Consider the following 11,590-nt stretch of genomic DNA (forward strand, 5'->3'; position numbering starts at 1 on the left):
ATCCAAAATTTCTTTTTGATACTGTTGCAAAGCTAACTAAAAAGCAGCATTCCCCAAGAGAGGATGGCTTTCACTTCAGCAGTAATAAATTCATGAACTTCTTTGAGGAAAAGATCATGACCATTAGAAAGCAAATTACGGACTCCTCTTTGAATCTGCGTATTCCTCCAGGGCTTAGCTGTCCTGGATCTGCACAGTTCTGCGAGGGCCTGGGCTCGGGAGAGACACTTAAGTGTTTTAGTACTATATCTCTTGACACAATGATGAAAATAATCATGGCCTCTAAACCTTCAAGCTGCATACTGGATCCTATTCCTACTAAACTGCTGAAGGAGCTGCTTCCTGTGCTTGGCCCTCCTATGTTGAACATAATAAACAGCTCTCTATCCACCGGATGTGTACCAAACTCACTAAAAGTGGCAGTGATAAAGCCTCTCTTGAAAAAGCCAAACCTTGACCCGGAAAATATAAAAAACTATCGGCCTATATCGAATCTTCCATTCCTCTCAAAAATTTTAGAAAAAGCTGTTGCGCAGCAACTCACTGCCTTTCTGAAGACAAACAATGTATACGAAATGCTTCAGTCTGGTTTTAGACCCCATCATAGCACTGAGACTGCACTTGTGAAGGTGGTAAATGACCTTTTAATGGCGTCAGACCGAGGCTCTGCATCTGTCCTCGTGCTACTAGACCTTAGTGCTGCCTTTGACACCATCGATCACCACATTCTTTTGGAGAGACTGGAAACCCAAATTGGTCTACACGGACAAGTTCTGGCCTGGTTTAGATCTTACCTGTCGGAAAGATATCAGTTTGTCTCTGTGAATGGTCTGTCCTCTGACAAATCAACTGTACATTTCGGTGTTCCTCAAGGTTCCGTTTTAGGACCACTATTGTTTTCACTATATATTTTACCTCTTGGGGATGTTATTCGAAAACATAATGTTAACTTTCACTGCTATGCGGATGACACACAGCTGTACATTTCAATGAAACATGGTGAAGCCCCAAAATTGCCCTCGCTAGAAGCCTGTGTTTCAGACATAAGGAAGTGGATGGCTGAAAACGTTCTACTTTTAAACTCGGACAAAACAGAGATGCTTGTTCTAGGTCCCAAGAAACAAAGAGATCTTCTGTTAAATCTGACAATTCATCTTGATGGTTGTAAAGTCGTCTCAAATAAAACTGTGAAGGACCTCGGCGTTACTCTTGACCCTGATCTCTCTTTTGACGAACATATCAAGACTGTTTCAAGGACAGCTTTTTTCCATCTACGTAACATTGCAAAAATCAGAAATTTTCTGTCCAAAAATGATGCAGAAAAATTAATCCATGCATTTGTTACTTCTAGGTTAGATTACTGCAATGCTCTACTTTCCGGCTACCCGGATAAAGCACTAAATAAACTTCAGTTAGTGCTAAATACGGCTGCTAGAATCCTGACTAGAACCAAGAAATTTGATCATATTACTCCAGTGCTAGCTTCCCTACACTGGCTTCCTGTTAAGGCAAGGGCTGATTTCAAGGTTTTACTGTTAACCTATAAAGCGTTACATGGGCTTGCTCCTACCTATCTTTCCGAGTTGGTCCTGCCGTACATACCTACACGTACGCTACGGTCACAAGACGCAGGCCTCCTAATTGTCCCTAAAATTTCTAAGCAAACAGCTGGAGGCAGGGCTTTCTCCTATAGATCTCCATTTTTATGGAACAGTCTGCCTACCCATGTGAGAGACGCAGACTCGGTCTCAACCTTTAAGTCTTTACTGAAGACTTATCTCTTCAGTAGGTCATATGATTGAGTGTAGTCTGGCCCAGGAGTGTGAAGGTGAACGGAAAGGCTCTGGAGCAACGAACCGCCCTTGCTGTCTCTCCAGGGCCGGTTCCCCTCTCTCCACTGGGATTCTCTGCCTCTAACCCTGTTACTGGGGCTGAGTCACTGGCTTGCTGGTGCTCTTTCATGCCGTCCCTAGGAGGGGTGCGTCACTTGAGTGGGTTGAGTTACTGACGTGAACTTCCTGTCTGGGTTGGCGCCCCCCCTTGGTTGTGCTGTAGTGGAGACCTTTGTGGGCTATACTCGGCCTTGTCTCAGGATTGTAAGTTGGTGGTTGAGGATATCCCTCTAGTGGTGTGGGGGCTGTGCTTTGGCAGAGTGGGTGGGGTTATATCCTTCCTGTTTGGCCCTGTCCGTGGGTTTCTTCGGATGGGGCCACAGTGTCTCCTGACCGCTCCTGTCTCAGCCTCCAGTATTTATGCTGCAGTAGTTTATGTGTCGGGGGGCTAGGGTCAGTTGGTTATACCTGGAGTACTTCTCCTGTCTTATCCAGTGTCCTGTGTGAATTTAAGTATGCTCTCTCTAATTCTCTCGTTCTCTCTTTCTCTCTGAGAACCTGAGCCCTAGGACCATACGTCAGGACTACCGGGCATGCTGACACCTTGCTGTCCCCAGTCCGCCCGGCCCTGCTGCTATTCCAGTTTCAACTGTTTCTGCCTGCGGTTACGAAACCCCTACCTGTCCCAGACCTGCTGTTTTCAACTCTTAATGATCGGCTATGAAAAGCCAACTGAGATTTATTCCTGATTATTATTTGACCATGCTTGTCATTTATGAACATTTTGAAAATCTTGGCTCTCTCTAATTTTCTCCTTCTCTCTTTCTCTCGGAGGACCTGAGCCCTAGGACCATACGTCGGGACTACCGGCCGTGGTGACTCCTTGCTGCCCCCAGTCCGCCTGGCCTTGCTGCTATTCCAGTTTCAACTCTTCTGCCTGCGGTTATGGAACCCCTACCTGTCCCAGACCTGCTGTTTTCAACTCTTAATGATCGGCTATGAAAAGCCAACTGAGATTTATTCCTGATTATTATTTGACCATGCTTGTCATTTATGAACATTTTGAAAATCTTGGCTCTCTCTAATTTTCTCCTTCTCTCTTTCTTTCTCTCGGAGGACCTGGGCCCTAGGACCATGCATCGGGACTGCCGCCCGTGGTGACTCCTTGCTGTCCCCAGTCTTGCTGCTATTCCAGTTTCAGCTGTTCTGCCTGCGGTTATGGAACCGCCACCTGTCCCAGACCTGTTGTTTTTCAACTCTTAATGATCAGCTATGAAAAGCCAACTGAAAATTGTTCATGATTATTGTTTGACCATGCTTGTCACTTATGAACATTTATGAACATCTTGGCATAGTTCTGTTATAATCTCCACCCGGCACAGCCAGAAGAGGACTGGCCACCCCTCATAGCCTGGTTCCTCTCTAGGTTTCTTCCTAGGTTTTGGCCTTTCTAGGGAGTTTTTCCTAGCCACCGTGCTTCTACACCTGCATTCTAGCTGTTTGGGGTTTTAGGCTGGGTTTCTGTACAGCACTTCGAGATATTATCTGATGTACGAAGGGCTATATAAAATAAAATTGATTGATTGATTGATTGAACAAGTCAATTTGATGGAAACATCTCTGTGGGAAAATGCGCATATTGTTTTAATGCGGAGTTTAGAATATTCGCATGAAAATCTGTCGCCAATTGGATGGAAACATAGCTATAGATAGAAATCAATCTTTTTTGCATTGCGTTCCTTTCATGTCCCATCTGGTGTTCATGAAATAGAACTGGATTTTTTGCATCAAATCCCAACGGTATATTTGAACAGGGGCGCAACTTTCACTGGGGATGGGGAGACATGTCCCCCTACATTCTGGAATTGCATTTTTGTCCCCCCCCCCACCCCAGTTTTATCATTGGAATGTGTTGTTGTTTTTTTAAACAAGGCAACAATGTGCTTTAGGACCATGCGGACGCCTCAGATCGACCGGGTAGGTTGTTTGAGGTGATTATCTGACTGGATAAAAAATTATTATAATAATGTCCCTCCCACTTCTAAAACCAAAGTTGCACCAATGTATTTGAAAGCCAGTCATATTAGACTACATAACAGCCATGCATTAAAATTCATGCATAAAAAATAACAAAAATGTGAAATAATAAAATGTATTACTATTATTCCCATGATACCTTTAAAACATTTACATTTACATTTAAGTAATTTAGCAGACGCTCTTATCCAGAGCGACTTACAAATTGGTGCATTCACCTTAATGACATCCAGTGGAACAGCCACTTTACAATAGTGCATCTAAATCTTTTAAGGGGGGGGGGGGGGGGTGTCAGACATGAAACATGAACATGAACAATTGAACTTATGTATCTTTATATTATTATTTACTTTACGAATATTAGGCCTTCCTCTTTAGACCTCCCTCATGTTAAAATATCACATTTGACAGCTTTAGAGATTTCACATACTGCAATTTGTCACGATCGTCGTAACATTGTGGAAGAGAGGAGGACCAAGGCGCAGCGTGATAACAATACATCTTCTTTTATTTGAAGACGAAAACGAAACGAACACTGACAAACTATACAAAACAACAAACGACCGTGCAGACACAAGCAACTAACGTAAAGACATAGACAATACAAAACACATACATCCCCCATGTCACACCCTGACCTAACTAAAATAATAAAGAAAACAAAGATAACAAAGGCCAGGGCGTGACACAATTGTTCTGTTCTTTTGTGATGAAATCACTTAGATTCTCTGTTTGATTGTGCAATATCTAGAATAGGATACTACACTCTTTTTGCTTAGCCAAAATAGTGGAACTGGCAGTGATCCAAATGTATTGCGGTAGTAACACTTCAGTGTCCGCACATAGCTTTTCTTCCTCTATCAGGCTCATTCTTTTATTTGATATTTAGTTTTTCCGTTTTTTATTAATTCCATATACTAACTTATACATGCGAACAACAACTTACAGACTCACACAATCAATGACTACATCTCATCTACCCAGACCCACATGCTCACACCCCCATCCCTAGTGCCTGCATTATTGTTTGCCACTTGGCCTTAAATTGTATCAATTTCTTTTTCTCGGTCGCCCATGCTATTTCAATAATAAATTATTCGATTTTTCCATTGTGTTAGTGATGACGGATTGATTCATTTCCACGTTTTTGGTCCCCCCAAAAATAAAGAGAATCGACCTCATATTTATGCCACGTCTTGAAATATGCAGACAAAGAGATTGAAATATACTGATCAAAAATATAAATTTAACAATTTCTAAGATTTTACTAAATTACAGTTCATATGAGGAAATCAGTCAATTTAAATAAATTCATTAGGCCCTAATCTGTGGATTTCACATGACTGGGAATACAGAATGCATTTTTTGGTCACAGATAGGCCTACCTTAAAAGAAAAGTAGGGGCATGGATCAGAAAACCAGTCAGTATCTGGTGTTACCACCATTTGCCTCATCCAGCGCGACACATCTTCGCATAGAGTTGATCAGGGTGATGAGTGTGGCCTGTGGAACGTTGTCCCACTCCTCTTCAATGGCTGTCCAAAGTTGCTGGATATTGGCGGGAACTGGAACACGCTGTCGTACACGTCAATCCAGAGCATCCCAAACATGCTCAATGGGTGACATGTCTGGTGAGTATACAGGCCATGGAACAACAGGGACATTTTCAGCTTCCAGGAATTGTGTACAGATCTTGCGACATGGGGCTGTGCATTATCATGCTGAAACATGAGGTGATGGCGGTGGATGAATTGAAGGACAACAGGCCTCAGGATCTCGTCACGGTATTTCTGTGCATTCAAACTGCCATCGATAAAATGCAATTGTGTTCGTTGTCTGTACCTTATGCCTGCCCATACCATAACCCCACTGCCACCATATGGCACTCTGTTCACAACGTTGACGTCAGCAAACCGCTCGCTGCTTTCCTTCCTCCATCAGGCTCATTCTTGATCTACACAAGCAATAACATGTTTGATTCTACAGTCAAAACCAGGTAAAAGAAAAATCTACTTTAGCTGGGGAGCAGCAATTTTCTCTGTGGTCAAAGAAGGGCACCTATCGTTATCGTCCTGTGCAGTTCCTCTAGTAATGTGACAGAGGGCAGTGCAGGTCAGATGAGGAGTGGATTGTCGAGCACTGCCACTCTCCGCCACACCTCCATTAGGAGAATTGGGTTAAGGTTAGGAAAAGGGTTAGGGTTAGCTAAAATGCAAAAAGAATTGTCCCTGAAGCGATTCGAACATATCTAGCTACAACCAAGCCTGCCATGAGAACAGCAGCGGTAGAAAAAGTACCCAAATGTCATTTGAGTAAAAGTAAAGATACCTCAAAAGAAAATGACTCAAGTAAAAATGAAAGTCACCCAGTAAAATCTTACTTGAGTAAAATGTTAAAATTATTTGGTTTTAAATATACTTAAGTATCAAAAGTAAATGTAATTGCTCAAATATCCTTAAATATCAAAAGTAAAGTATAAATCATTTCAAATTCCTTATATTAAGCAAACCAGGCGGCACCATTTTCTTGTTTTTTTATTTATTTACGGCTAGCCAGGGGCACGCTCCAACACTCAGACATCATTTACAAACGAAGCACGTGTTTAGTGAGTCTGCCAGATCAGAGGCAGTAGGGATGACCAGGGTTGTAGTACTTTAAAGTATTTTTTACTTAAGTACTTTACACCACTGGAGAACAGTCTTGCTTTCCACTAATGTGATTCTGAGCTCATCACTCTTGGTCCTCAGCAGATGTCTGTCCAGCATACTCATTTAGCACCATGTCCAGAATTTTTTTTTGTTATTACATACAGCCTAAAACACTTTTGGATATCAGAGCGGCGGTCACTCACCAGCACCACGACCAGGAATGTGACTTTCCCGAATTGGATCCTTTGTTTGTACCTGGCAATTGAACTTATTGCAGAGGCTGCTCCAAAACACTGGTGGCGGAGAGGAGGTATTCGGAGTGGACTTCTAGTCCAACTCAGGAGGTGTGAACACCATCCACCCTTCCAAGCATATTACTTGCAAATGTTCAGTCTCTGAATAATAAAGTAGACGAGCTCAAGGCGAAGATCTCCTTCCAGAGAGACATCAGGGATTGTAACATACTCTGTTTCACGGAAACATGGCTCTCTCGGGATATACTGTCCCCGTCCATACAGCCAGCTGAGTTCTCAGTACATCGCACAGACAGTAATAAAGAACTCTTTGGGAAGAGGAAAGCCGGGGGTGTATGTTTCATGATGAACTACTCATGGTGATTGTGATAACACAGAATTTAAGTCCTTTTGTTCACCCGATCTAGAATACCTCACAATCAAATGCCGACCGTATTACCTCCCAAGAGAATTCTCTTTGATTATAGTCACAGCCGTGTATATTCCCCCTCAAGCCGATACCATGACGGCCCTCATAGAACTACACCGGACTTTATGCAAACTGGAAACCACATATCCTGAGGCAGAATTAATTGTAGCTGGTGATTTTAACAAAGTAAATTTGAGGAATAGCGCTACCGAAGTTCTACCAAACACATTGACTGTAGTACTGCTTCAAGCAGTGATTGTTTCATGCGGACTGGGATATGTTCCGGGTAGCCTCTGAGAATAACATTGACGAATACACGTATACGGTGACTGAGTTCATCAGGAAGTGTATGCAGTGGTGGAAAAAGTACCCAATTTTCATACTTGAGTAAAAGTAAACATTCCTTAAAAGAAAATTACAAAAAAAGTGAAAGTCACCCAGTAAAATAGTACTTGAGTAAAGGTCTAAAAGTATTTGCTTTTAAATGTACTTATGTATCAAAAGTAAAAGTATAAATCATTTAAAATTCCTTATATTAAGCAAACCAGAAGACACGATTTTCTTGTTTTTAAAATTTACGGATAGCCAGGGGCACACTCAGACATCATTTACAAACAAACCATTTGTATTTAATGAGTCCGCCAGATCAGAAGCAGTAGAGATGACCAGGGATGTTCTCTTGATAAGTACGTGAATTAGACAAATTTACTGTCCTGCTAAGCATTCAAAATGTAACGAGTACTTTTGGGTGTCAGGGAAAATGTAAGGAGTAAAAAGTACATTATTTCTTTAGGAATGTAGTGGAGTTAAAGTAAAAGTAGTCAAAAATATTAATAGTAAAGTAAAGTACAGATACCCCCAAAAAGTACATAAGTAAGTTAGTACTTTAAAGTATTTTTACTTAATTACTTTACACCACTGTGTATAGGACATATTGTACCCACTGTGACTATTAAAACCTACACAAACCAGAAACCGTGGATAGATGGCAGCATTCACGCAAAACTGAAAACGCGAACCATCTCATTAATATGGCCAAATACAAACTGTGTAGTTATTCCCTCCATAAGGCAACAGGCAAACCGTTAGTACGGAGACAAAGTGGAGTTGCAATTCAATGGCTCAGACACGAGACATATGTGGAAGGGTCTACAGTCAACCACGGACTACAAAGGGAAAACCAGCCATGTCACGGATACCGGCGTCTTGCTTCCAGACAAGCTAAACACCTTCTTTGCCTGTTTTGAGGATAACACAGTGCCACCGACGTGGCCGGCTACCAAGGACTGTGGGCTCAGCTTCTCTGTGGCCAACGTGAGTAAGACATTTAAGCGTGTTAACCCTTGCAAGGCTACCGGCTCAGACGGCATCCCTAACCGCGTCCTCAGAGCATGCGCAGACCAGCTGGCTGGAGTGTTTACTGACATATTCAATCTCTCCCTATCCCAGTCTGCTGTCCCCACTTGCTTCAAGATGTCCACCATTGTTCCTGTACCCAATAAAGCAAAGGTAACTGAACTAAATGAGTGCTACAAGCCCATAGCACTCACTTCTGTGATCATGAAGTGCTTTGAGAGGCTAGTTAAGGATCATATCACTACCTTACCTGACACCCGAGACCCATTTAAATTTGCTTACCGCCCCAATAGCTCCACAGATGATGCAATCGCCATCGCACTGCACACTGGCCTATCCCATTTGAACAAGAGGAAAACATATAATCAAAGACATAAACCACACAAGCCCCGGCCTGTTCACCCTGAAATCATCCAGAAGGCAAGGTCAGTACAGGTGCATCAAAGCTGGGACCGAGAGACTGAAAAACAGCTTTTATCTCAAGCCATCAGACTGTTATATAGCCATCACTAGCCGGCTTCCACCAAGTTACGCAACCCTGCACCTTAGAGGCTGCTGCCCTATATACATAGACTTGGAATCACTGGCCACTTTAATAATGGAACACTAGGCAATTGAATAATGTTTACATACTGAATAATGTTTACATACTGCTTTAATCATCTCCTGTATTCTATTCTACTGTATTTTAGTCAATGCCATTCCGACATTGCTCGATCTAATGTTTATATATTTCTTAATTCCATTATTTTACTTTTAGATTTGTGTATATTGTTGTGAATTATTAGATACAATTGCACAGGGGGTCCCTATTGTAAACTGGATCTCTTTCCTCCATTGGAAAAGCCTATAAGATTGTCCAACTTCAGCTACTCCAAGCTGTCCTAATTTAGCTACCTACAGTATGATTGGTAAAGTGGGACAACAACAAAAAATGGGCAACTTTATTATGTATTAGATTACAATTTGGGACAGTGTATTATTTGACAGTTTTATAACCTTAACATCAAAAAAAGAAAAAAATCTATGTCACTGATCTTACCATGTGCTTTGCGGGGTGAGCTTCCTGTTTAAGGCTTGCTCTGACCTCTCTATGATGTAACACCAGTTATGTGATTTTGGTCATGTGGTTTCTCTGCAAGGGCTTAGTAACAATAGTTTAGATTTTCTCTTGTCAGACCAAGAAATAAACACCCCAGGATATCTTTTTTTGAAGTTGTATAGCCATCTCTCTGTAAAGTTGTCAAGAAAGGAATATATACAGATGGGTCCATGAATGTACCTGATGTAGGCCCCAAATACGCCAAGCTCGGTTAGACAGGGGCTGAGTTTGGGTGGCCTCCGCACTCTCAGGAGGAAGTTGTGAACAGGCCGGGCTGAACCTTGTCCATCAGAATATAAACCAGCCATACTCAACTGGCGGACTGCAGTCCGGATCTACAACCAGAACAGGGTCAATACCAATTTATTTACAAATGTTTACTTTGTCAGTTTTTCAATATAATGCTGTTGAGAGCTGCAATAATAGAATGCACAAGGTGCAATTACGAAATTTGGTAGTGCATGGGCAGTGGTCGTTTACTGACAGGTGTGAAGGTTGGTAAATTAGGCTAACTAGCTATCTAAATCTTATTATGGCCAGATTATGTGCCCATGGGGGCCCCAATTGATTTTGTTGAGTCACTCAGGTATTATACACACATAAGACATGACAACATGTGGAGAATTTCAGGAGATTCGCTTTAAAATTGCAAAAAGTTATCTCCGCCTCATGGCAAAATGTGTAGAATTGCAAGAAATTATCTTAAAAACAGAAACATTTTCTTTCCATCAACAACAGGGGTGTGAACAGTTTGGGGTTGAGAGGTGGGGGTTTGTTACTATGACGATAAGTTACAATATCCATCCGGACCTTTTCTACCTAGGACCTTCTCCAATAGTAGTTGAGTAGGCTACCCCTGATATAGGCCATCCTCTCAGTGCTCTGCTTCACACCCTCCACTAGTAACTGACAGATCTCAGCTACAAAGATGTTGTCGCCTACAGGAGAGGAATTCATCAGCAGAGCTTGACTGAGGGCACATTCAAGCGGAACAATTTTGTCTAGTCAGTGACCATCATTGGTCACCGCCTTTTAAAGTGTGAACTTTACAAAAACCATGTGATGAAAGGTCATGCAGTTTTTTGATGAAGTTGCCTTCAAGTCTCTGCAGATGCTGCTCACCTACTTCTTTGTGTGGTTTTCCGGCAGACAAGACACTTTGTTGTACAGTTGAAGTCGGAGGTTTACATACACCTTAGCCAAATACATTTAAAATCATTTTTTCACAATTCCTGACATTTAATCCTAGTAAAGATTCCCTGTCTTAGGTCAGTTAGGATCACCACTTTATTGTAAGAATGTGAAATGTCTGAATAACAGTAGAGATAATGATTTATTTCAGCTTTTATTTCTTTCATCACATTACCAGTGGGTCAGAAGTTTACATACACTCATTAGTATTTGGCAGCATTGCCTTTAAATTGTTTAAATTGTTCAAATGTTTCGGGTAGCCTTCCACAAGCTTCACACAATAAGTTGGGTGAATTTTGGCCCATTCCTCCTGACAGAGCTGGTGTAACTGAGTCAGGTTTGTAGGCCTCCTGGCTCGCACACACACTTTTTCAGTTCTGCCCACAAATCTTCCATCGGATTCAGGTCAGGGCTTTGTGATGGCCACTCCAATACCTTGACTTTGTTGTCCTTAAGCCATTTTGCAACAACTTTGGAAGTATGCTTGGGATTATTGTCCATTTGGAAGACCCATTTGCGACCAAGCTTTAACTTCCTGACTGATGTCTTGAGATGTTGCTTCAATATATCCACATCATTTTCTTTGCTCATGATGCCATCTATTTTGTGAAGTGCACCAGTCCCTCCTGCAGCAAAGCACACCCACAACATGATGCTGCCACCCCAATGCTTCACGGTTTAGATGGTGTTATTCAGCTTGAAAGCTTCCCCCTTTTTCCTCCAAACATAACGATGGTCATTATGGCCAAACAGTTATATTT

Source organism: Salvelinus fontinalis, chromosome 30 (genome assembly GCF_029448725.1).
Source record: "Salvelinus fontinalis isolate EN_2023a chromosome 30, ASM2944872v1, whole genome shotgun sequence".
Classification (NCBI taxonomy): Eukaryota; Metazoa; Chordata; class Actinopteri; order Salmoniformes; family Salmonidae; genus Salvelinus; species Salvelinus fontinalis.